General features: G+C 46.1%; 1 long non-coding RNA gene across 1 annotated transcript in view; it reads right to left on the reverse strand.

Moving 5' to 3' along the window:
* Positions 1-24,475, reverse strand: part of LOC130357682 (uncharacterized) — a 32,438-nt gene extending 7,963 nt beyond the window's left edge. The window contains exons 1-2 of the long non-coding RNA XR_008889221.1: positions 24,417-24,475; positions 23,227-23,315 (exon numbers count right to left, since the gene is read on the reverse strand). This is a non-coding gene — a long non-coding RNA (uncharacterized LOC130357682). The remainder of the gene's footprint in view (positions 1-23,226; positions 23,316-24,416) is intronic.
* Between the last annotated feature and the right edge of the window lie 1,798 nt (positions 24,476-26,273).

Raw genomic sequence — 26,273 nt, forward strand, 5'->3', positions numbered from 1 at the left:
GTGAAAGATGTGATGTGACTCTGTATCAAATAAATCAATGTCTATGTCCAAGATATGAAAAATAATAATTTTATTGAGCTACAGTATAAAATTACATAAAATGGGAGTGCAGGATCCTTGCACTCACTAAGGCAATTACACTAATCAGATACAGTAAGTTGCCTAAGTTAGAATTAATAAAACATATGCGGCAAGTGTGATATATGTCCAGATAATAATTAGTACCAGTGGAGTGTGGTAAGAGCACCTGCAGTGCACTTGCAGGCGCTGGAGGCCCCCTATTTGGAGCCCACTGTTCGTGCAAAGAGCAACTCAGTTCAATAGACAAGTATAGTCAATAGGTTTAGCTGAATCCACCGGCCCTCTGGGTCACAACAGCGAGGTGAATATAGGCAGCACGGCAGCTGTCAATGACAAATCACAGCACGGCGGCTGTCATGAGAATGAAGTCCGGCCGGTACACAGTACCGCTTACCCTTAGATGGAGGATGTGGCGGTCCTCAGTGTTGGAGTCGGGTACATCGGTGCAGAGTCAGGTTCACGCGGTCCTGGAGCCGGGCAGTAGTGGAGTCGGAGGATATGGCAGTCCTCGGTGGTAATGTCGAGCCGAGCGGCGCAGGGTCCGGGTGCAAGGGAGCACGGTCCGGAGTCCAGATGTAGGTCTTAAGTGGGAACGCCCGCTCCTAGGTCTGGTGCCTATGTGGAGGAGCGATGCGTGTGGTGGAAATACAGCTGTGATGCCGGTCTGGGTCCCAGTGCAGAAGGGTGAGTTGCATGGTGCTTCGCTGATGGTGCTAATATTATCTGTGTATGGATCAGACGCGTTTCGGTCCGCATAGGACCTTCCTCAGTGATCACTGAGCAAGGTCCTAGGCGGACCGAAACGCGTCTGCTCCTCCACATAGGCACCAGACCTAGGAGCGGGCGTTCCCACTTAAGACCTACATCTGGACTCCGGACCATGCTCCCTTGCACCCGGACCCTGCGCCGCTGGGCTCGACATTACCACCGAGGACTGCCATATCCTCTGACTCCAGCAGCGCTGCAACCGGACTCTGCATCGTTGCGCCCGACACCATCTTTGAGGACTGCCATATCCTCCGACTCCACTACTGCCCGGCTCCAGGACCGCTGGAACCTGACCCTGCACCGATGTACCCGACTCCAACACTGAGGACCGCCACATCCTCCATCTAAGGGTAAGCGGTACTGTGTACCGGCCGGACTTCATCTCATGACAGCCGCCGTGCTGTGATTTGTCATTGACAGCTGCCGTGCTGCCTATATTCACCTTATCATACAGCCGCCGCGCTGTTGTGACCCAGAGGGCCGGTGGATTCAGCTAAACCTATTGACTATACTTGTCTATTGAACTGAGTTGCTCTTTGCACGAACAGTGGGCTCCAAATAGGGGGCCTCCAGCGCCTGCAAGTACACTGCAGGCGCTCTTACCACACTCCACTGGTACTAATTATTATCTGGACATATATCACACTTGCCGCATATGTTTTATTAATTCTAACTTAGGCAACTTACTGTATCTGATTAGTGTAATTGCCTTAGTGAGTGCAAGGATCCTGCACTCCCATTTTATGTAATTTTATACTGTAGCTCAATAAAATTATTATTTTTCATATCTTGGACATAGACATTGATTTATTTGATACAGTGTCACATCACATCTTTCACCCCTTATATTGCCTGCACTCATATGCACTATTAGATAGTGGTTGGTGACTGGCTCATCCACCTTGACATGTACTATGTACTAACTTCCCTATTTAACCCCTACAGGACCCATGATGTAACGGTACGTCCCGACACCCTGGGTCTTAAGGACCAAGGACGTACATTTACGTCATGGGCAGTTCTGGTCCCCGCCGTGCGCCGGGCGGGGATCGGACCGGGATGCCTGCTGAAATCATTCAGCAGGCATCCCGTGCAAATGCCCAGGGGGGTCATTAGACCCCCCCCCATGTCGGCGAATTCACACATGCGATTTGCGGCTATTCTGGCGATGCGGGTCACGTGCGACCCGCTGACCCGGAGATACAAGGTGATCGGGGGTGTATGATACACCCCCTATCACCCACTGTATCTATGGGGAGGTGGCGATTTCGCCACCCCCCCAGGATCGCTGCTATTGGCTGGACGATCGTCCATCCAATAGCAGCCGGCAGGGGAGGGGTTAACAGCATCTTCCCGCAGCTCCCGCCGCTGACTGAGTTCAGTCAGTGGTCAGAGCTGCTGGAGAAAGACCGGGACCCCCCCTCTGCCAAGATCGGAGCCCCCAGAGAAGAAAAGAAGCCCCCCATAGATCAGGGAAAGCATACAGCCCAGGGAAAGGTAGGGTAAATAGTAAAAAATAAAGTTAAAAAAAGTTTTAAAAAAATTCTCCCCCCCCGACCCCCTAATAGGTCCCCAAGGGTCTTCTGCAGTTTTTCAGTGTGACCCGGGCCCTATTAGGGGTTCAGGGCGCTGCATTAGCGCCCCCCCCCCCCCCATTTTTTGGGGGGCTGCAGCATTTTTTCCCCCCATATAACGGTGTGTGATTTCTAATCACACACCGTTATATATAGTGTACACCAAGCAAACACACAGTACATAACCCCCCCCACACACACACTACCCTCCCCCCCCGCCACCGCCCCCCCCCACCACCACCAAAAAAGGCGATGGCTCGCCGGGCATTTTCGGTAGCGGAGGCATACGCTTTTCTTGCCTCCGACTCCGAATCTGTCAGTGAGGACGATGAAGATCCAACATTTCTGTGTTCTTCATCGTCCTCCTCATCATCTAGTACTGATGATGAGCCCCCTGCACGGCGGCGGAGACGCCGCCAGGCGAGGCCTTGCACCCCCCATGATAGTGGCCCAGTGGCCGGCACTAGTGCGAGTGGTGATGCCGCTCGTACTAGGAGTCCGACCCCCCAGACAAGTTTACCGGAGCCCCCTTCCGGTGAACCTGTCTGGAGACCCCCAGAGGGTTATCAGCCACGGGTTCTGGAGTTTGTTGGCGACTCCAGAATCCGGATTGACAATTCTGGATTCACTGAAATTGACTATTTCAGTTATTTTTTCAGTGACAGTTTTGTCAATCACATGGTGGAGCAGACGAATCTGTACGCCAGGCAGTTCATCGCCCACCACCCTGATTCTTTTTTGGCCAGGTCCAATGAATGGTGCGCCATTGATGCAGCAGAAATGAGGACATTTTGGGGCCTCTTGCTGCATATGGGCCTGGTCAAAAAGCCAAGTGTCAGACAGTACTGGAGCGGGGACGTCCTCTACCAGACCCCGCTTTACAGTATGGTCATGGCACGGAGGCGGTTCGAGGCCATTTGGAAATGCCTGCATTATGCAGATAATGCGGCATGTCCACCCCGAGGTGATCCCGCTTATGACCGGCTTTAAAAGTGAGGCCGGTCATCGATCACTTAGGGGCCAAATTTTTGGAGGCCTATGTACCCCTCAGGGAGCTCTCGGTTGATGAGTCTCTTATCAGTTTTAAGGGGAGACTCATCTTCCGCCAGTATATTCCCTCGAAGCGGGCGTGGTATGGCGTGAAGCTCTATAAACTTTGTGAGAGTACCTCCGGGTACACTCTCAAGTTTAGAGTGTATGAGGGATGAGATTCCCGTATTGAACCCCCAGATTGTTCCCCCACTCTGGGTGTTAGCGGGAAAATCGTTTGGGAGCTTGTGCACCCATTGCTGGATAAGGGTTACCACGTGTACGTGGACAACTTTTATACCAGCATCCCTCTCTTCACATCCCTTGCCGCCAGATCCACGTCCGCTTGTGGGACCGTGCGGAAAAACCAGAGAGGCCTCCCTCTAAATTTTGTTAAGACACCTATTCCCAAGGGTGAGTCCCATGCCCTTGCCCATGAAAACCTGTTGCTGGTCAAGTATAAGGATAAGAGGGATGTCCTTATGCTGACCACTATTCATGGCAACGGCAGCTCACCTGTCCCTGTGCGAGGTACCACAACACCGGCCCTCAAGCCCGATTGTATTCTGGACTACAATCGGTATATGGGGGGAGTTCATCTTTCTGATCAAGTCCTCAAGCCATATAACGCCATGCGGAAAACATGGGTATGGTACAAGAAAGTTGCGGTCTACATGGTACAGGTTGCCATGTACAACTCTTTTGTACGATCCCAGTACGCTGGCAACACAGGGACATTCCTCCAGTTCCAAGAAGAAGTCCTAAAGGTCCTGATTTTTGGTGACCGGGAAAGAGCAGGCCGGACTTCCCAAGGAACTGAAGTAATAGGTGCCAGGATCGTCCCAGGTCAACACTTTCCAGGTGAGGTCCCCCACACTGGAAAGAAGGGACGAGCCCAGAAAAGATGCAGAGTGTGTTACAAGAGGGGGATACGGAAGGACACCACCACTCAATGTGACACTTGCCTAGATAATCCGGGCCTCTGCATTAAGGATTGCTTCAGGGAGTATCACACTTCCATGGAGTTCTAAATTTTCCCTCTTCATTTTAATTTTCCACAATTTGACCCAAATGTACCAAGTCCAGAGTACATTCCAAGTTTTAACCCCATAAAACCACTAAATTGCCCCAAAAAATATTTAATCCAAAAAAAAAAAAAAACTGATTGGACCTCTGGGGGTATTTTTTTTATTAAAAAAATGGGTAATGGGTCACTGAGTCACTATCATCGGGGACTTTTTATGTTGCCTCAAATGCGCAGCGCTCTCTCCACCTGAGCGGGGTGCACATTTGAGGCAACAAGTTAGGGAGGGCCACACATATCACATTCCAGAATGATGATTCAGAGTATAGGGTTTGGGGCGGGCATATTTTTTTGTTTTGGCTGTGCTCTGGGTCATCATTCTGGGAACATAATCTGTTTTATAATTTTATGTCCCACTGTACCCCATTTTAGTTACTTAGTGTACCCCAGTTATTTACCCCATGTAATGCCCCTTGAGGGGGGGTCCCACTGTTCTGGCTCCATAGGAGAAAGCCAAAGCTCAAGGACCCTGACTGATCTCCGGCACCTCTGAGACCGGTGTGCACGCTGTTTACGCCCAGACTTGAGGTATGTACTTACTCCAAAGAAATGTATTTACACATTTATAATGACATTTTCTCCTTTTACCACTTGTAAAAATGAAAAATTTGGGGTAACCCCAGCATTTTAGTGTAAAAAAAAATCAAATTTTTCATTTTCACATCCCACCTTATGAATATTTATCAAACACCTGTGGGGTGTTAAGGCTCTCTGTACCCCTTGTTATGTTCCTTGAGGGGTGCAGTTTCCAAAATAGTATGCCATGTGTTTATTTTTTTTGCTGTCCTGGCACCATAGGGGCTTCCTAAATGCGACCTGTCCCCCCCATTTCAGCAACATTTGCAAATGTGACTCCTTCTCTTCTGAGCATTGTAGCGCTCATGTAGTGCATTTGACGTCCACTTATGGGGTACTTCCATACTCAGAAGAGATGGGGTTATACATTTTGGGGTGTATTTTCTGCTATTAACCCTTACAAAAATGTGAAATTTGGGGGGAAACACACATTTTAGTGAAATTTGTTTTATTATTTTTTACATATGCAAAAGTCATGAAACCCCTGTGGGGCATTAAGGCTCACTTTATTCCTTGTTACGTTCCTCAAGGGGTCTAGTTTCCAAAATGGTAGCCATGTGTTTTGTTTTTTTTTGCTGTTCTGGCACCATAGGGGCTCCCTAAATGCGACATGCCCCCCGAGCAAAATTTGCTCTCAAAAAGCCAAATATGACTCCTTCTCTTCTGAGCATTGTAGTTCGCCCATAGTGCACTTCAGGTCAACTTATGGGGTACCTCCATACTCAGAAGAGATGGGGTTACAAATTTTGGGGGGTATTTTCTGCTATTAACCCTTGCAAAAATGTGAAATTTGGGGGGAAACACATATTTTAGTGAAAAATTATTATTATTTTTTTACATATGCAAAAGTCGTGAAACCCCAGTGGGGCATTAAGGCTCACTTTATTCCTTGTTACGTTCCTCAAGGGGTCTAGTTTCCAAAATGGTATGCCATGTGTTTTTTTTTTTTGCTGTTCTGGCCCCATAGGGGCTTCCTAAATGCGACATGCCCCCCAAAAACCATTTCAGAAAAACATACTCTCCAAAATCCCCTTGTCGCTCCTTCGCTTCTAAGCCCTCTAATGCGCCCGCCGAACACTTTACATAGACATATGAGGTATGTGCTTACTCGGGAGAAATTGGGCTACAAAGATAAGTATACATTTTCTCCTTTTACCCCTTGTAAAAATTCAAAAATTGGGTCTACAAGAACATGCGAGTGTAAAAAATGAAGATTGTGAATTTTCTCCTTCACTTTGCTGCTATTCCTGTGAAACACTTAAAGGGTTAAAATGCTGACTGAATGTCATTTTGAATACTTTGGGGGTGCAGTTTTCATAATGGGGTAATTTGTGGGGTATTTCTAATATGAAGACCCTTCAAATCCACTTCAAATCTGAACTGGTCCCTGAAAAATAGTGAGTTTTAAAATTTTGTGAAAAATTGGAAAATTGCTGCTGAACTTTGAAGCCCACTGGTGTCTTCCAAAAGTAAAAACACGCCAATTTTATGATGCAAACATAAAGTAGACATATTGGAAATGTGAATAAAAATTTTTTTTATTTGGAATATCCATTCACCTTACAAGCAGAGAGCTTCAAAGTTAGAAATATACAAAATTTTCAATTTTTTCATCAAATTTGGGGATTTTTCACCAAGAAAGGATGCAAGTTACCATAAAATTTTATCACTATGTTAAAGTAGAATATGTCACGAAAAAACTATCTCGGAATCAGAATGATAACTAAAAGCATTCCAGAGTTATTAATGTTTAAAGTGACAGTGGTCAGATGTGCAAAAAACGCTCTGGTCCTGATGTGTAAAATGGCCTGGTCCTTAAGGGGTTAATATGAAAAAATGGCTAGACCAAGTAAAGCACTTTTTACTGTGAATCATCCAACATGTTTGAATTGTATTTAGGGGAGTTCAACATTATATATATCTACATATATAAAACTCAATGTGTGTGTATGTGTGTATGTATGTGTGTATGTTCCCGCATCACGTCCAAACGGCTAAAGATATTAACATGAAACTTGGCCACATGTTACTTATATGTCAACAACAAACATTGGATAGGTAATTTAACCCTTACTCACTCCCATTTGCCAGGGTCGAGGTTTTTGTTTAAAGTCCCATACAAGTCTATGGGAAATATATGTTACTGCATAACTTCCAAACGGCTGGAGATATTTCGATAATACTTGGTCACATGTTATTTATATATCCACTTAAAATATAGAATAGTTAATTTTACCCTTAACTACCCCCATTTGTGAGGGTCGGGGCTTTTGTTTAAAGTCCCATGCAAATCAATGGGAAATGCATGTTCCCACATAACTTCCGTACGGCTGGACATATTTCAATACCTGTTACACATATTACGGGTCAGGATAGGAGGTCGGGATAGAAGGTCAAGATAGGAGGTTGAGATAGGAGGACGGGATAGGAGGTCGGGATAGGAGGTTGAGATAGGAGGTCGAGATAGGAGGACGGGATAGGAGGACGGGATATGGGGACGGGATATGGGGTTGGGATATGACAACAATATATGAGGACAAGATATGAAGTCAAAAGTTTCCTCCTTTGTTTATTTTCCTCCCCAACAAGGATTAGGAAGGTAAAACCGGACAACGCTACTTAGCTAGTAATATATATATAGTGGTTTGATAACCTCTGTGAGAACACTGCACACTCGCATGCATAACTGACTCCGTAAAGGTCAATGTTTTTGTTAATGTTGTGCTAAAAAGGAATTTGTCAATGTTTTATAAATAATTCTTTGAAAAAAGTGAATAACAAGTGAATAAACAGAACCAAGTCATGTTGGTTATTGATGTGTTTTAATGGTGTGAGACATTAACTAGAACATAATAATTCCATGGCATGTAGTTTTGGGTAATTTGGGACCATGTTATCTGCTGACCACTTGTGATCATTATGGAGGAATGCTGTTGTTTTGTTTTTTCAAATGTAGTGGTGGGTACAGTCTGCTCTTTATAAAATGTAATAATAGTAATACAACAACTCATTATTGTTAAAGTCCTTACTGCTTATGAAGTCATGCCAAAGATGGCAAAACTCAGATTCTTGTATTTCCTGGCTATGTTGAAAGTGCCTCTATTACATCTTTAAGCAAAACTGACAACCAGTTCACCCACACTAAGCTCAATACACTGGGTTATAAAGTAGGAGAACTGGATTAAAATAAGGTATACCCTACCCAAATCCATGGTCTGGTACTGAAGATAGACCCGTTATTAACCGACATTGTCAATATGTTAATCACCAGTTTTGCACAATGGAAGCGGGACCTGGCATATCCAGCATCTCTGCTTTCATGTCGGGTCCTCTGTCCATTGCACAAAGCCAGCTAATAATAATAGGTCTATCTCCAGAACCGAACTGCGGATCAGGTAAGTTATACCTTATTTTAATCTGGTTCACCCACGCTATAAGCCTATGCATTGTTAAGCCGAGCGCTCCGGGTCCCTGCTCCTCCCCGGAGCGCTCGTGGCGTTCCTCTCTCTGCAGCGCCCCGGTCAGACCCGCTGACCAGGAGCGCTGCACTGACATTGCCGGCGGGGATGCGATTCGCATAGCGGGATGCGCCCGCTCACGAATCGCATCCCAAGTCACTCACCTGTCCCGGTCCCCGGCTGTCACGTCCTGGCGCGCGCGGCTCCGCTCCTTAGGGCGCGTGCACGCGCCAGCTCTCTAAGGTTTAAAGGGCCAGTGCCTCACTTCCCCTGCACTTCCTTGCCGGATCTTGTTGCCTTGTGCCAGTGAAAGCGTTTAGTGTTGTCCAAAGCCTGTGTTTCCAGATCTCCTGCTATCCTCTTTGACTACGAACCTTGCCGCCTGCCCCGACCTTCTGCTACGTCTGACCTTGCCTCTGCCTAGTCCTTCTGTTCCACGCCTTCTCAGCAGTCAGCGAGGTTGAGCCGTTGCCGGTGGATACGACCTATTTGCTACCGCCACAGCAAGACCATCCCGCTTTGCGGCGGGCTCTGGTGAAAACCAGTAGCAACCCTAGAACCGGTCCAATGACACGGTCCACGGTAGGTGCCGCTGCCAAGTCTCGCTGACCTACCCACGGTGGTCGCCCAGCAATCGCAGCAAATTGCCCAACAAGGACAGCAGCTGTCGCATTTGACCGCCACGTTACAGCAACTTCTGCCACTGCTACAGCAGCAACCATCTCCTCCGCCAGCTCCTGCACCTCCTCCGCAGCGAGTGGCCGCTCCTAGCCTCCACTTGTCCCTGCCGGACAAATTTGATGGGGACTCCCGACTCTGTCGTGGCTTCTTGTCTCAATGTTCCCTACATATGGAGATGTTGTCAGACCAATTTCCTACAGAACGGTATAAGGTGGCGTTCGTAGTGAGTCTTCTATCTGGAAAGGCTTTGTCTTGGGCCACACCGCTCTGGGACCGCAATGATCCTGCCACAGCCACTGTCCAGTCCTTCTTCGCTGAAGTCCGCAGTGTCTTCGAGGAACCAGCCCGAGCTTCTTCTGCCGAGACTGCCCTGCTGAACCTGGTCCAGGGTAATTCTTCAGTAGGCGAGTACGCCATCCAATTTCGTACTCTCGCTTCCGAATTATCTTGGAATAACGAGGCTCTCTGCGCGACCTTTAAAAAAGGCCTATCCAGTAACATCAAGGATGTGCTGGCCGCACGAGAGATTCCTGCCAACCTGCAAGAACTTATCCATTTGGCCACCCGCATTGACATGCGTTTTTCTGAGAGACACCAAGAGCTCCGCCAGGAAAAAGACCTTGATCTCTGGGCACCTTTCAAAGTATCCTTTGCAATCTACCCCTGTGCCTCCCGCCGAGGAGGCTATGCAAGTGGATCGGTCTCGCCTGACCCATGAAGAGAGGACTCGCCGTAGGGATAACAATTTATGTCTGTACTGCGCTAGTACCGAACACTTCTTGGTGGATTGCCCTATTCGCCTTCCACGTCTGGGAAATGCACGCACGCACCCAGCTCACGTGGGTGTGGCGTCTCTTGGTACAAAGTCTGCTTCTCCACGTCTCACTGTGCCCGTGCGGATTTCTCCTTCTGCCAACTCCTCCTTCTCAGCCATGGCCTTCTTGGACTCTGGTTCTTCTGGAAATTTTATTCTGGCCTCTTTGGTGAATAAGTTCTGCATCCCGGTGACCCGTCTCGTCAAGCCTCTCTACATTTCCTCGGTCAACGGAGTTAAATTGGACTGCACCGTGCGTTACCGCACAGGACCCCTGCTCATGAGTATTGGACGGCATCACGAAAAAATTGAACTTTTTGTTTTGCCCAACTGCACCTCTGAAGTCCTCCTTGGTCTGCCATGGCTCCAACACCACTCTCCTACCCTTGATTGGACCACCGGGGAGATCAAGAGCTGGGGGGCTTCTTGCCATAAAAAGTGCCTCACGTCTGCTCTCAGTCCCGTCAGTCAAACCTCAGTGTCTCCTCCTTTACCTGGTCTCCCCAAGGTCTATCAGGACTATGCTGTGTCTCCTCCTCATAGCCCCCTTCCTGGTAACACTTTGCCCTGTGCCCAGCTTCACCCTCTTCCCCCCCTCACCACTCCCACGCCTTCTGGTTTACCCGCTGTTGATGAGGTTTACCGGGACTTCTCCACCATCTGGAAAGAGACTCAAAAATCCCTCATACAGGCCTCATCCCGGATGAAGAAACATCCCGACAAAAAGAGGGGGAGACCTAAGGGGGGGGGTACTGTTACGCCGAGCGCTATGGGTCCCTGCTCCTCCCCGGAGCGCTCGCGGCGTTCCTCTCTCCGCAGTGCCCCGGTCAGACCCGCTGACCGGGAGCGCTGCACTGACATTGCCGTCGGGATGCGATTCGCATAGCGGGACGCGCCCGCTCGCGAATCGCATCCCAAGTCACTCACCTGTCCCGGTCCCCGGCTGTCACGTCCTGGCGTGCGCGGCTCCGCTCCTTAGGGCGCGCGCGCGCCAGCTCTCTAAGATTTAAAGGGCCAGTGCACCAGTGATTGGTGCCTGGCCCAATCAGCCTAATTAGCTTCCACCTTCTCCCTGTCCATATTATCTCACTTCCCCTGCACTTCCTTGCCGGGTCTTGTTGCCTTGTGCCAGTGAAAGCGTTTAGTGTTGTCCAAAGCCTGTGTTCCAGATCTCCTGCTATCCTCTTTGACTACGAACCTTGCCGCCTGCCCCGACCTTCTGCTACGTCTGACCTTGCCTCTGCCTAGTCCTTCTGTCCCACGCCTTCTCAGCAGTCAGCGAGGTTGAGCCGTTGCCGGTGGATACGACCTATTTGCTACCGCGGCAGCAAGACCATCCTGCTTTGCGGGGGGCTCTGGTGAAAACCAGTAGCAACCCTAGAACCGGTCCAACGACACGGTCCACGCCAATCCCTCGCTGACACAGAGGATCCACATCCAGCCTGCCGAATCGTAACATGCATCGAGTTTAATGCGGGGGTACCGGCTATCAGTTTTCTTTTAATGTGCATGTGGCTGGTTATGTATAACATTAACAGCTATGCCAGAAGTTATGATTCTGTGATGCTTCATTCCACTTGCCATTGCAGACGTTGTGACATGGATATTCGCTGCTCCTATGTTGATGCAGCAAAGCCCAAGAAGAATAGCAGTTATGGAGACAGAACCAAAATATAGTCTAGTCCTAGTAGGACCTCATAGGGGTACAATAAATCCCACATGCTCTGCCCACAATGGCACAATATTCTTGGGGGTCACACTGGTAGTGAAGAGGTGCCCCAGTACACTAGCCAGTGTAGGTTCCTGGTGTGGTGGTAGTTGGGGCACCTTGACAAAGTTCAGGAAGTGCAGGTGGGACTAGCAATCCTTTGTGCTCACTCCTATCCTATCAGACTGCAGAATGGGAAAAAAGAGGTTAAAGAGCAGCCTGCATTGATTGGATGAAGAGACCCAACACTGAACAGCAGACTCAGGGAGGAAGATGAGTCATGCAGAGTGAGGACATGCCTCCTCCAGAGCATAGAATGACAAATCAAGTGAGCAACAGTAAAAATGATATGTACTTGATCAGGATTAAAGCATACTGCTCAGATCCCACAAAAAAAAAAAAAAAATATGTATATGTTACTCAGTACCTCATCCTGATCGTGCACATGTAGTTTTTATGTCTCTATTGCCCATATTTCACAAAAAAATTGCATATTACAGCTGCTCAATGTCTTTTCTATCTGGTCAAAGGGAGGGGGCATGTCCATCTCTTGCCTGCATCATGACTCCTCCCCCTCTCTCACTCTGCCTACAGCTTTTGCAAAACTATAACTCCCAGCATGCCAAGACATCCTTTGGCTGTTCAGGCATGCTTGGAGTTGAAGTTCTGCAACAGCTGGAGGCACATGTTTGGTTTGGTCTGCAGGCTGTGTTCCTCCTGTAGGCATGTCAATCAGCCATCTCGTGTCCAAGTCCCTTGGACACACTCATGCTGCTGTGGGACTCATCAGTGTCCCAAGAAGCTTGGAGATCCTAGTGGTGAGATTTTTAAAGGCAGTTTTCTTCAATAAAATTAGATTTTCTTTTAAAGAAGTATATTCGAAAAACTATTGTTCTGCCAAGATGTACAACATATAAAAAGTTTTTATATCTGACAGTGCCCATTTAAGTACTGAGTAACATATATCTTTTTTGTAGGATATGACAGATCCTCTTTAATCCTATATCCATATGTGTGTGTGTGTGTGTGTGTGTGTAGGAGGGTGATAACACAGGACATGTATTTCTGTCTTATAGCAGTATTTTGTCTTCTGAGCATTAGTAAAGACATTCTGTTGGAAAAAAAATCCTGATGAAAGCTTTTCACAAATAGTAATGTCCACATAACCACCGGAATGTGATAAAGGCTATAAAAATACTACACCCATCCTGTCTAAAAGTGACACTTCCTTGATTTTAGTTTAGAAGGAAGATAGTTAATGCATTTGAAAAATAGGTGTATTTCTCTTTAAATATTTAGCAGCATACTTTATCTAAGAGACATTTCAGGACATAAACCCAATTAAATAGAAATACATTTTCCCTTTAACAAGTGTCCTGCATTGAACTACAGGCAAAGAACATGGAATCATTGAGGAATGATGGGGGAGATTTATAAAAACCTGTGCAAAGGAAAAATTGCTGAGTTGCCCATAGCAACCAATCAGATCGCTTCTTTCATTTTGCAGAGGCCTTGTTAAAAATGAAAAAGGCGATCTGATTGGTTGCTATGGGCAACTGGGCAACTTTTCCTCTGGACAGGTTTTGATAAATCTCCCCAGATGTGTTTACATGTTGAATTACTGCTGTATATTCTGTTCAGGCATCAGCTTTGTTCTAGGATCTTTTTAAGAAACATCTGAGCAGTTCCTTGTCTGTCTGGTGCTTCTAATAGAATACAGTAGTCCCTCAAGTTACAATATTAATTGGTTCCAGGACAACCATCGTATGTTGAGACCATAACTCTATGGAAACCTGGTAATTGGTTCTGAAGCCTCCAAAATGTCATCCAAAAAATAGGAAAAAGTGAGGATTAAAGAAAAATAAGTAGATAACTAATAAAGATAAAGCAAATAATTAGATATAAAGATCTGCTGGGAGCTGTAAATCACTGTCTATGTAAGTGTTTCCAAACCAGGGTGCCTCCAGCTGTTGCAAAACTACAACTCCCAGCATGCCTGGACAGCCTTTGGCTGTCTGGGCATGCTGGGAGTTGTAGTTTTGCAACAGCTGGATGCACCCACTTTGGGAAACACTGGTCTATGTAGAGGACAGGAGCTTCTTCAGGTAAAGAGTACAGAACATGTAATACCTCCCTGTACTGTAGGGGGCGCTACCAGACACCAATCAGTGCATGTACTTCAATAATATAGGTAAAGAGTTGTACAGAACATGTAGTACCTCCATGTACTGTAGGGGGCGCTACCAGACACCAGTCAATGCATACACTTCAGTAATACAGGTAAAGAGTACAGAACATGTAATACCTCCGTGTACTGTGGGGAGGCGCTACCAGACACCAGTCAGTGCATACACTTTAGGACTACAGGGGTTTTACCAGTGAAATGTCCATTCTGATTGGTCGGTTCTTCCAGCCATTGACACGTTTTGCAGATTTCATAGCATTGTATATTGAGTCTGGTTTCAAGTTACAATGGTCCAGAAAAGACCATTGTGTGTTGAAACTATTGTATGTTGAGGCCATTGTAAGGTGAGGGATCACTGTATTGGAAGAGCTGTATACATCTCAATGACAGATCCCAGACATAAGCACGTGCTGCAGTCCTGACTGAACATTTACCAGCAGCGCCCCCCCCCTGTCCCACTGTCCTTCACTGGCTCATGACTGTCTATCACTGCTGTATTGGCTATAGAATGGTGCTGCTGGTTCTCAGCCATATTACAAGCTGTAGTGTGCAGGACTGAGGATTGTCCTTGTTTGACCGGCTGCTTAATACATAACACTGTTATGGCTGCCAACATAGCACTGAATTTTTGTGAATTTTCCCTTATCAAAATGATCTTGTCAGTAAGGATAAAAGAATAGTAGCAGTAATACTAAAAATACATTCAAATTCAATATTACTGCTCAAGTTCATTCAGTGATGTCAGTTAATTGGTAGTCATAAGGAGTACTTCTTGTCTGCTGTCCTAAATAGACCCCACAATAATGGCATCTAGCCTATATATAAATATCAAGTCAACCTTCGATGTAGGATTTGACTGGAGACAGACTCTCTTAAAGGGGCACTCTGTTGGAAAACTTTATATATATATTTTTTTTAAATTATCTGGTGCCAGAAAGTTAAACAGATTTATAAATTACTTCTATTTGAAAATCTCAATCCTTTCAGTACTTATTAGCAGCTGTATGCTACAGAGGAAATTCTTTTCTTTTTGAATTTCTTTTTTGTCTTGTCCACAGTGCTCTCTGCTGACACCTCTGTCCGTGTCAAGAACTGTCCAGAACAGCATAGGTTTGCTATGGGGATTTTCTCCTGCTCTGGACAGTTCCTGATAGGGGCATCAGGTATCAGCAGAGAGCACTGTGGACAAGACAATAAAGAAATTCAAAAAGAAAAGAATTTCCTCTCTAGCATACAGCTGAAAGTACTGGAAGGGTAAATATTTTTTAACCCCTTAACGACGCAGGACGTATATTTACGTCCTGCGCCGGCTCCCGCGATATGAAGCGGGATCGTGCCGCGATCCCGCATCATATCGCGTCGGTCCCAGCGCTAATCAACGGCCGGGACCCGCGGCTAATACCACACATCGCCGATCGCGGCGATGTGCGGTATAAACCCTTTAGAAGCGGCGGTCAAAGCTGACCGCCGCTTCTAAAGTGAAACTGAAAGTATCCCGGCTGCTCAGTCGGGCTGTTCGGGACCGCCGCGGTGAAATCGCGGCATCCCGAACAGCTGATCGGACACCGGGAGGGCTCTTACCTGCCTCCTCGGTGTCCGATCGACGAATGACTGCTCCGTGCCTGAGATCCAGGCAGGAGCAGTCAAGCGCCGATAATGCTGATCAAACCGTGTTAATACACGCCTGTGATCAGGATGAGAGATCAGTGTGTGCAGTGTTATAGGTCCCTATGGGACCTATAACACTGCAAAAAAAAAGTAAAAAAAAAGTGTTAATAAAGGTCATTTAACCCCTTCCCTAATAAAAGTTTGAATCACCCCCCTTTTCCCATAAAAAAAATAAAACAGTGTAAAAAAATAAATAAATAATATATGTGGTATCGCCGCGTGCGTAAATGTCCGAACTATAAAAATATATCATTAATTAAGCCGTACGGTCAATGGCGTATGCACAAAAAAATTCCAAAGTCCAAAAAAGCGTATTTTGGTCACTTTTTATAACATTAAAAAATGAATAAAAAGTGATCAAAAAGTCCGATCAACACAAAAATCATACCGATAAAAACTTCAGATCACGGCGCAAAAAATGAGTCCTCACACCGCCCCGTACGTGGAAAAATAAAAAAGTTATAGGGGTCAGAAGATGACATTTTTAAACGTATAAATTTTCCTTCATGTAGTTATGATTTTTTCCAGAAGTGCGACAAAATCAAACCTATATAAGTAGGGTATCATTTTAACTGTATGGACCTACAGAATAATGATAAGGTGTAATTTTTACCGAAATATGCACTGCGTAGAAACGGAAGCCCCCAAAAGTTACAAAATGGCGTTTTTTTTCCGATTTTGTCGCACAATGATTTTTTTTTCCATTTCGCCGTGCATCTTTGGGTAAAATGACTAATGTCACTGCAAAGTAGAATTGGCGACACAAAAAATAAGCCATAATATGGATTTTTAGGTGGAAAATTGAAAGGGTTATGATTTTTAAAAGGTAAGGAGGAAAAAACGAAAGTGCAAAAACGGAAAAACCCTGAGTCCTTAAGGGGTTAATAGAAGTCATTTACAAATCTGTTTAACTTTCTGGCACCAGTTAATTTAAAAAAAATGTTTTCCACTGGAGTACCCCTTTAAAGATTTCGAGGCAAAATATATTGATGGCCTATCCACAAAATTCAGTATTAAGCAAATTAATCCACAGTGGCAAATCCTTATGATAGTGTACAGATTTTGGTCTGCCTCAGAAACTGGTTACAGCTAAAATAGTTAAAGGTTTCAAAACCAAACTAAACATTCAACAAAATAACATTAATAGGTATGTAGAAACATATTAATACATCCCTCCTTCTTAATTTTGTATCACAAACAAACACATGCGGGAAAGCGAACAGGAGCAGTGGGGTGGGGGAGTGGTTGGGCAATGGCCCATATTGCACAATGAACACTCTGGGGCCTGACGAATCGTTCATTGTACAATACGGACCGTCGCCCAACCACTCCCCCACCCCTCTGCTCCTGTCCGAGCTCTAGCATGTGTTTGTTTGTGATACAAAATAAAGAAGATCGCAACTGAAACTTAACCTCTTAAGGACCAATGACGTTGTGGAACGTCATGGCACCCTGGGCTTTAAGGACCAATGACATCCCACAACGTCATGGTGTTTTCCGGTCCCTGCCGCTCACCGGGCAGAGATCGGAAGCGGATGCCTGCTGAAATGCTTCAGCAGGCATCCAGGGCAAACGCCGAGGGGGGCCATGTAGGGAAATCGCCCTTGCGATCTGCGGCGATACCGGGCTGATCGGGTCTCTGGGACCCGACCGCCCGGTAATTTTGCATGATCCCGGTTGTCACAGACAGCCAGGACCATGCTGGAGGCTAGGAGCGAGGTGGCAAGCTTGCCACCTCCTCCTATCCCCTGTGATCCGTCGGTTAGCTAACCGATCGATCGCAGGGGGGGCGGTCACTTCCTCCCGCCCTGCCCGGCCCCTGGAAGTCCGGAGAGGACGGGAGGAAGACCGGAGGACGCGGCGGGGGATGGGGGAGTGCTGGGGCCCGGCCCTGGTACTTACCTCGTCCCTTAAGACCTGGATCCCGGCGATGAAGATGGAGGCGGCGGCGGCGACAGGTGAGTTCCTCTTCAGCCGCGGTCGGGCCCTTTACAGCAATGCACGTCGCCGTAAAGCGACATGCATTGCTGTATTGGGACCCTGTATACTACAACTCCCAGCATGCCCAGACAGCCCTTGGCGTCTGGGCATGCTGGGAGTTGCAGTTTTGCAACATCTGAAGGTCCGCAGTTTTGGGACCACTGTGCCCTTCCAGATGTTGCAAAACTACACATCCTCAGCATGCCCTTACTGTCCAGGCATGCTGGGAGTTGTAGTTCTGTAACATCTGGCCCTTCAGATGTTGCAGAACTACAACTCCCAGCATGCCTGGACAGTTTTGGCATACTGAGAGTTGTAGTTTTGCAACATCTGGAAGGGCACAGATTGGGAACCACTTTATTAGTGGTCTGCAAACTGTAGTCCTCCAGATGTTGCAAAACTACAACTCCAAGCATGCTGGGAGTTTATAGTTTGGCAACATCTGGCTCTAAAGATGTCGCCGAACTACTACTTCCAGCATGCCTGAGAATGTTAGGGAGTAGTGGTTTTGCAACAACTGGAGGCACACTGGTTGAGAAACATTGTCTGTTTCCTAATTCAGTGTTTCCCAACCCGTGTGCCTCCAGCTGTTGCAAAATGATAACTGCCAGCATGCACTGATAGACTGTGCATGCTGGGAGTTGTAGTTTTGCAACAGCTGGATGTTACCCCCCCCTCCCCTGTGAATGTACAGGGTACATTCACATGGGCAGGGGGCTTACAGTGAGTATCAGGCTGCAAGTTTGCGATGCAGCAAATTTTGCACGGCAGCTCAAACTCGTAGCGGGAAACTCGCTGTAATCCCCCGCCCGTGTGACTGTACCCTAAAAACACTACACTACACTAACACAAAATAAAATAAAAAGTAAAAAACACTACATATACACATACCCCTACACAGCCCCCTCCCCTCGCCAATAAAAATGAAAAACGTCTGGTACGCCACTGTTTTCAAAATGGAGCCTCCAGCTGTTGCAAAACAACAACTCCCAGTATTGCCGGACAGCCATTGACTGTCCAAGCATGCTGGGAGTTTTGCAACAGCTGGAGGCACCCTGTTTGGGAATCACTGGCGTAGAATACCCCTATGTCCATCCCTATGCAAATCCCTAATTCAGGCCTCAATTGCCCAAGGCGCTCTCACTTTGGAGCCCTGTCGTGTTTCAAGGCAACAGTTTAGGGTCACATATGGGGTATCGCCGTACTCAGGAGAAATTGTGTTACAAATTTTGTGGGGCTTTTTCTCCTTTAACCCCTTATGAAAAGGTGAAGTTGGGGTCTACAACAGCATGTTAGTGTAAAAAAATAAATTTTTTACACTAACACGCTGGTGTTGCCCTATACTGTTCATTTTGAGGTAAAGGGGAAAAAAGAGGTAAAAGGGGAAAAAAGCCCCCCAAAATTTGTAATGCAATTTCTCCCGAAGACAGACATACCCCATATGTGGGCGCAAAGTGCTCTGGGGGTGCACAACAAGGCCCAGAAGGGAGAGTGCACCATGTACATTTGAGGTGATTTGCACAGGAGTGGCTGATTGTTACAGCGATTTTGACAAACGCAAAAAAAAAAAAACACATGTGACCCCATTTTGGAAACTACACCCCTCATGGAATGTAATGAGGCGTACAGTGATAATTTACACCCCACTGGTGTCTGACAGATCTTTGGAACAGTGGGCTGTGCAAATAAAACATTTTGTACAGCTCACTGTTCCAAAGATCTGACAGACACCAGTGGGGGGGTAAATGCTCACTGTACCCCTTGTTACGTTCCTCAAGGGGTCTAGTTTCCAAAATGGTATGCCATGTGGGGGTTATTTTGCTGTCCTGGCACCATAGGGGCTTCCTAAATGCGACATGCCCCCCGAGCAAAATTTGCTCTCCAAAAGCCAAATATGACTCCTTCTCTTCTGAGGATTGTAGTTCGCCCGTAGTGCGCTTCAGGTCCACTTATGGGGTACCTCCATACTCAGAAGAGATGGGGTTACAAATTTTATGGGGTATTTTCTGCTATTAACCCTTGCAAAAATATGAAATTTGGGGGGAAACACACATTTTAGTGAAAAAAAAATATTTTTTTTACATATGCAAAAGTCGTGAAACACCTGTTGGGTATTAACCCGATAACGACCACCGACGAGTATAGACGTCCAGGTTGGCGGCCGTTCCCGCACCTGGACGTCTATACTCGTCCATTATTCTCGTGGGTGCTGCCCAGTGCACCCACGAGATCGCGGCAGGGGCTCGGCTGTATCACACAGCCGGGACCCTGCTGCACTGCCAGGACCGAAGTAAACTTCGGTCCCGGCAGTTTTAACCCTTACAGCCGCGGTCGGAAGTGACCGCGGGCTGTAAGTGTTATGACAGAGGGACGGGGCTCCCTCTGTCACTCCTGCAGCACCCCGCATCGCGATCGTGGGGTGCTGTGTGTGGCCGCGGCTGGCCGGGACCTGCCGCACTGCCGGGAGTGAAGTTCACTTCACTCCCGACAGTTTAACCCCTACAGCCGCGGTCAGAAGTGACCGCGCGCTGTAAGGAGTTCTGACAGAGGGAGGGGGCTCCCTCTGTCTCTCCTGCAGCACCCCGGAGCATCGCAGGGTGCTGCTGCATACCTGGGCAGCTGGGGGTCCTACAAAGACCCCCAGGTCTGCCCTGGGTATTGCCTGTAGGACGTGCCAGAGGCACGTCCTGATATGCTGCCTGCTAGTGAAAACTGGCAGGCAGCATATAACTGCAATGTTTTGGAATACTAATATATATATTAAAAATACATTTATTAAATGAATCTAATTAAAAAAAATGCATAATGTGTAGGATCGCATTGGCGAACATCCCCAGCATGTAATATGCTGCGGATGTCCACCATGTGATCCTACACATTATGCAGCAGTCACGGTAATGAGCTCGCTGCTGCGGCTGGGTAGCTTTGTGTGTCCACTCATAGCGGCGGATTTCCCGCTAGCAGTCATGAGCGGACACACTGAGCTACCCAGCCGCAACAGTGATGGATATATTCGCCATGAGCGGGTGCTTATTCCCACAACATGGCGGATATATCCATCAGGAGCCTTAACTGTCACAGACAGACGCGTTATACTGCCAGCCGACCAAGGACCAATCAGAGTGGTCCCTGGTGCAGCCAATAACTTGTTGGGGTGTGGTATATAAATGGGGTCACTTGTGGGGGTGGGGGTACTGTTCTGCCCTGAAAGCCAAATGGCGCTCCTCTCCTTCTGAGTCCTACCACGCGGCCAAGGAACCATATATGGCCAAAGCGGGGGTAATTCCGAACATGGGACAAGCAGCTAAATAAAATATAGGGTGCAGTTCTTTCAATATCAGAAGTGATGTACAAAAAATATGCCCCCCAAATGATGCATTTGTGGAAAATTGCAAATTTCGAATTTTTAACACTGACTTTGTAATAATTCCTGCCAAAAAACTATGGTGTTAAAATACTCACTGTACCCCCTAGCGAATACCTTGAGGGGTCTAGTTTTTACAATGGGGTCATTTGGGGGGGGTGTTCTTATGTTCTACTACCTTTTAATTTCTGCAAACATTGCATAGCACACAAAAAAAGATGTACTTTTCAAATTTTCTAAATTTTCAAAATTTCAAGTTAAATTGTTAGGCTTCTAACTAATTTAAAATGTTAATTAAAAACAAAAAAATGACGTCAAAATAAAGTAGACATCTGAAAGTATAAGTTTTATAAACTATTTGGTCAGTATGTATAAATATATGCAACCTATTAGTGTTAAAATAGCAAAAAATCGTAATTTTTTGTAAAAATTTCATGATTTTTTGCATTGTAAAAAAAACTACTTTTACTATGTACATGAAGGACAACTTGTGACAAAAAACAATGTCAGAATTATCGTGATTGGCAAAACGTTACCACAGTTATTCTCTAATAAAGACAGACATCCCCGATTTGAAAAAACAGGCCTGGTCTTTCAGGGGCGTACAGGTTTATTTGTATTGGTCCTTAAGGGGTTAAGGTTCACTTTACCCCTTGTTACGTTCCCCAAGGGGTCTAGTTTCCAAAATGGTATGCCATGTGGGGATTTCTTGCTCTTCTGGCACCATAGGGGCTTCCCAAATGCAACATGCCGCCCAAAAACCATTTCAGAAAAACGTACTCTCCAAAATCCCCTTGTTGCTCCTTCGCTTCTGAGCCCTCTACGGCGCCCGCCGAACAATTTATATAGGCATATGAGGTATGTGCTTACTCGAGAGAAATTGGGCTACAAATAAAAGTATACATTTTCTCCTTCTACCCCTTGTAAAAATAAAAAAATTGGGTCTACAAGAACATGCGAGTGTAAAAAATGAAGATTGTGAATTTTCTCCTTCACTTTGCTGCTATTCCTGTGAAACACCTTAAGGGTTAAAACGCTGACTGAATGTCATTTTGAATACTTTGGGGGGTGCAGTTTTTATAATGTGGTCATTTGTTGGGTATTTCTAATATGAAGACCCTTCAAATCCACTTCAAACCTGAACTGGTCCCTGAAAAATAGTGAGTTTGAAAATTTTGTGAAAAATAGTAAAAACATGTCAATTTTATGATGCAAACATAAAGTAGACATATTGTATATGTGAATGAAAAAAAATTTTTATTTGGAATATCTATTTTCCTTACAAGCAGAGAGCTTCAAAGTTAGAAAAATGCTAAATTTTCAATTTTTTCATCAAATTTTGGAATTTTTCACTGAGAAACTATGCAAGTATCGACAAAATTTTACCAGTAACATAAAGTAGAATATGTCACGAAAAAACATTCTCAGGATCAGAATGAGAAGTAAAAGCATCCCAGAGTTATTAATGTTTAAAGTGACAGTGGTCAAATGTTCAAAAAACGCTCTTGTCCTAAGGTGTAAAATGGCCTGGTCCTTAAGGGGGTAAGGTAAAAACTGGTGGCGTCCTTAAATGGGTACTCCGCCCCTGGCATCTTATCCCCTATCCAAAGGATAGGGGATAAGATGTTAGATCGCCACGGTCCCGCTGCTGGGGACCACGGGGATCGCCGCTGCGGCACCCCGCCATCATTACTGCACAGAGCGGGCCGTGACGTCACGAGGGGCGGAGCCGTGACGTAATGATGCTCTGGCCCCTGTATTGCCCGTCAATATGTGCAGAGCGATCTCGCTATGCGCAGTAATTATAGTGGGGTGCTGCAGCAGCGATCCCCGGGGTCCCCAGCAGCGGGACCCTGGCGATCTGACATCTTATCCCCTATCCTTTGGATAGGGGATAAGATGTCTAGGGGCGGAGTACCCCTTTAAGGGGTTCAGGAGCCGTGCCTGCGCAACACATTGCACACTGCTAAAGCCTTCCTTAGACATGGCCTCACTGTTCCTAAAGTGGCAATCGGGGCTCTGAAAGCAGTTACCATGCTTATCGCGATCCATGGCTCCTCGGTGTTAATGGCAGACGGCCGGCCCGGCCCATGCCCTATGGCCAGTCCAGTAGGCCTGCAAACTGTGTCCCATTATTTACTATAGAAGCTAGTGGCTTAATTCATGTAGCACAGATTTTTTTTGTTGTCATACATTTACCAATACTGATCGGTGTATTTATTGTAACATGCCTCTTACAGCAACATTTACACTTACTGTATATAAGGGACTGCTGCCTAGCATATGGTTCCTGCATGGGGTGGACTACAATGACACTTCTCCTATAGTGAGGTGGAGTTTCCTTCCTGCCAATAGAAAATATCCTTTAGATCCTTCTTTAAAACAAACAAAAAAATAAATCATTTAAGTTTTTGTTTGGAAGTTGAAACCAACAATTTCTTAAAGGGGTACTCCGGCGCTAAGACATTTTATCCCCTATCCAAAGGATAGGGGATAAGATGCCTGATCGCGGGGGTCCCGCCGCTGGGGACCCCCATGATCTTCCACGCCGCACCCCGTTAGAATCAGTCCCCGTAGCGTGTTCGCTCCGGGTCTGATTACTGGCGATCACGGGGACGGAGCATAGTGATGTCACGGTCCTGCCCCCGTTTAACGTGACGCTCCGCCCCCTCAATGCAAGCCTATGTGAGGGGGCGTGACAGCTGTCACGCCCCTCCAGTAGACTTGCATTGAGGGGCGGAGCATCACGTCACAGGGGGGGCGGAACCCTGACATCACTATGCTCCGTCCTCGTGGTCGAGATGGACTCAGCCTGAGGACCTCCAGCGGTTCTGGAAGCCACTAAAGGTGGGTGCTTCATGGTGGATCCCGGGGGTCCCCAGCGGCGGGATTCCTACTATCTGACATCTTATCCCCTATCCTTTGGATAGGAGATAAGATGTCTAGGGGCAGGGTACCCCTTTAAGACCGCTTTGCTTTCTATGGTATTTGTATGCTTTCTTACAGCATAATAGACTTTTCTAGGGAAACTTATACTTTGCATATGTGTTAACCTGATCCCTCCTTTAATCTATGTGGCCTCACTTTTACATATTCTCATGTGTTAAAGACCTTTTTACATGGAGTTTACTTTAGTTTCAACAAAAACAAAATGTCACTCATAGAAGTTGGATTTGACAGCTCTGAGATTATTGTGTTTACATGGGGAAAATATGACAAATAATGACTGTACCATAATTCTGCTGAGGATTCATTATTAGGGTTTCCTCTGCCCTTACATCCAAGGTTCTGTTTTTTCTTTGTAATGCAGGGTTCAAAGTTCAAGTATTTTGTCTGTTTTTGTAAAAATTTCAAGAGGACTTCTAAAGCCATTAACCAATCATTCTTATCTTATGTCTGCCTTTAGTACTGCCTTGGACCCCAGAAAAATGTGTCTAATAGTGTACCTGCAATTATATAGAGGAACAAGTATAGTGTAGACCAGTCGTCTCAAACTGTGGCCCTCTAGATGTTGCAAAACTTCAACTCCCAGCATGCCCGGACAGCCGTTGGCTGTCCGGGCATGCTGGGAGTTGAAGTTTTGCAACATTTGGAGGGCCACAGTTTGAGACGACTGGTGTAGACCACTGTGGGGGAGATTTATCAAAACCTGTCGAGAGGAAAAGTTTCCCAGTTACCCATGGCAACCAATCAGCTCGCTTCTTTCATTTTTAACAAGGCCTCTTCAAAATGAAAGAAGCGATCTGATTGGTTGCTATGGGCAACTTTTCCTTTGCCCAGGTTTTCATAAATCTCCCGTCGCTCTCAATAGCAATGCTACAAGCTGCCCATAGTTGTGTACTAGGATAGAGAGCATCCTTCCTTGTCTTCTAAGCTCCCATAGAAATAACATAGTCAACATTTACAATTGTGGAAACAATAAAAATACTGCAATATAATATAATGGATACAACTGACTTGTCAGCTGTGTTATTCCTGTGAATTGACAGTCCACCGGTGGGAAACCTGATATTGTAAAGGGGCTACAAAAAGGGAATTCCCATACAAGAAAGACCATAGCTCCTACAAGAGGTTAAGGGTGAAGAGCCTGAATTCCTCGCACTATATGTATGCAGCAGTCTAGTTTGCAGATGGTGGTCCACTATCCAGATTCATAACAGTGTTGAGAAACAAGTAAAAGTATTTAGGCTACAGGCTCTAGGCCTAGACACAATGCAAGAATGATGTAGGTTTTGACACTGTGAATATTATTTGTTAGTTTTAAAGTCTAAAACCAAGTCTTCCAGCTAGTACAGGTGCCTCAAGAAAGATTGGGGTAAGAAGTTGTTATTAAAGGGGTGCTCTGCCCCTAGACATCTTATCCTCTTATCCCCTATCCAAAGAATAGGGGATAAGATGTTTGATCACGGGGGGGGGGGGGGGGGGGGTCAGGGCGAGGGGACCCTCCCCGATCCCATGGCCGACACCCTGGCATTCTATTGGAGGGGACATTGACGTCAACACAGAAGCCCGAAGCCGGCGTTCTGAACATAAATGTTCAGAACGCTGGGGTGCCATCTTGAAGATCCCCTGGAGAAAGAATAAGACGACCCTATAAAGCACTTTTTTGGCCACATCATGTATCGCTAATCATAATCACTAATCATATGGTGCCATTTGATTTATTCCAGTGCAGCTGCATTTTTACATCATGTGATCACAAGTCTGACTATTCAGATCTCCAAGTGCTTAATGGTCGGAACAGGAGGTCAGTTCATACATAAGGTTTTTGCTGTTATACTCTGTGTGGTGTCAGATGGGGTAATGTGTAATTTACATAATCGTGATGCCAGGATGTGGTCGACCTATACACCACCCGAGGTATGCCAGCTTCACCTGTGCAAGGCACGGGCAAATAATCACTCAGATGCAAGGTTACGGTTAACTGGCTTGTTTTGCTGTAATTTTCCCTCCCAAAATTTTAGCAACAAATTGTGATATTTTATCATTTGTCATTTTTACTATGATTTTGGATGAAAGCAGCATAAACAGCCAAATTGCGGTAAAAAAATTAATAAAAAATGCAATGTGCAAACACCTCCTAAAGACTTTAAATCTTCATGAAACATCTCAATTGTGATTATAAGTCAAAGCATTTTTGCCTTATGGCATTATTTCCCAGAAAACGCTGAGTAATACAATGCACTCAAACTGCACATAGTGTTAACTGACCCCAACCTTATGAATCAAATGAGTTCAACTGGGTAAACTCCATGACTAGCAGCTTAATTAGACAAACAGCTGCAGTAATCAAACACCACACT

The sequence above is a fragment of the Hyla sarda genome, chromosome 2 (assembly GCF_029499605.1).
Source record: "Hyla sarda isolate aHylSar1 chromosome 2, aHylSar1.hap1, whole genome shotgun sequence".
NCBI lineage: Eukaryota > Metazoa > Chordata > Amphibia > Anura > Hylidae > Hyla > Hyla sarda.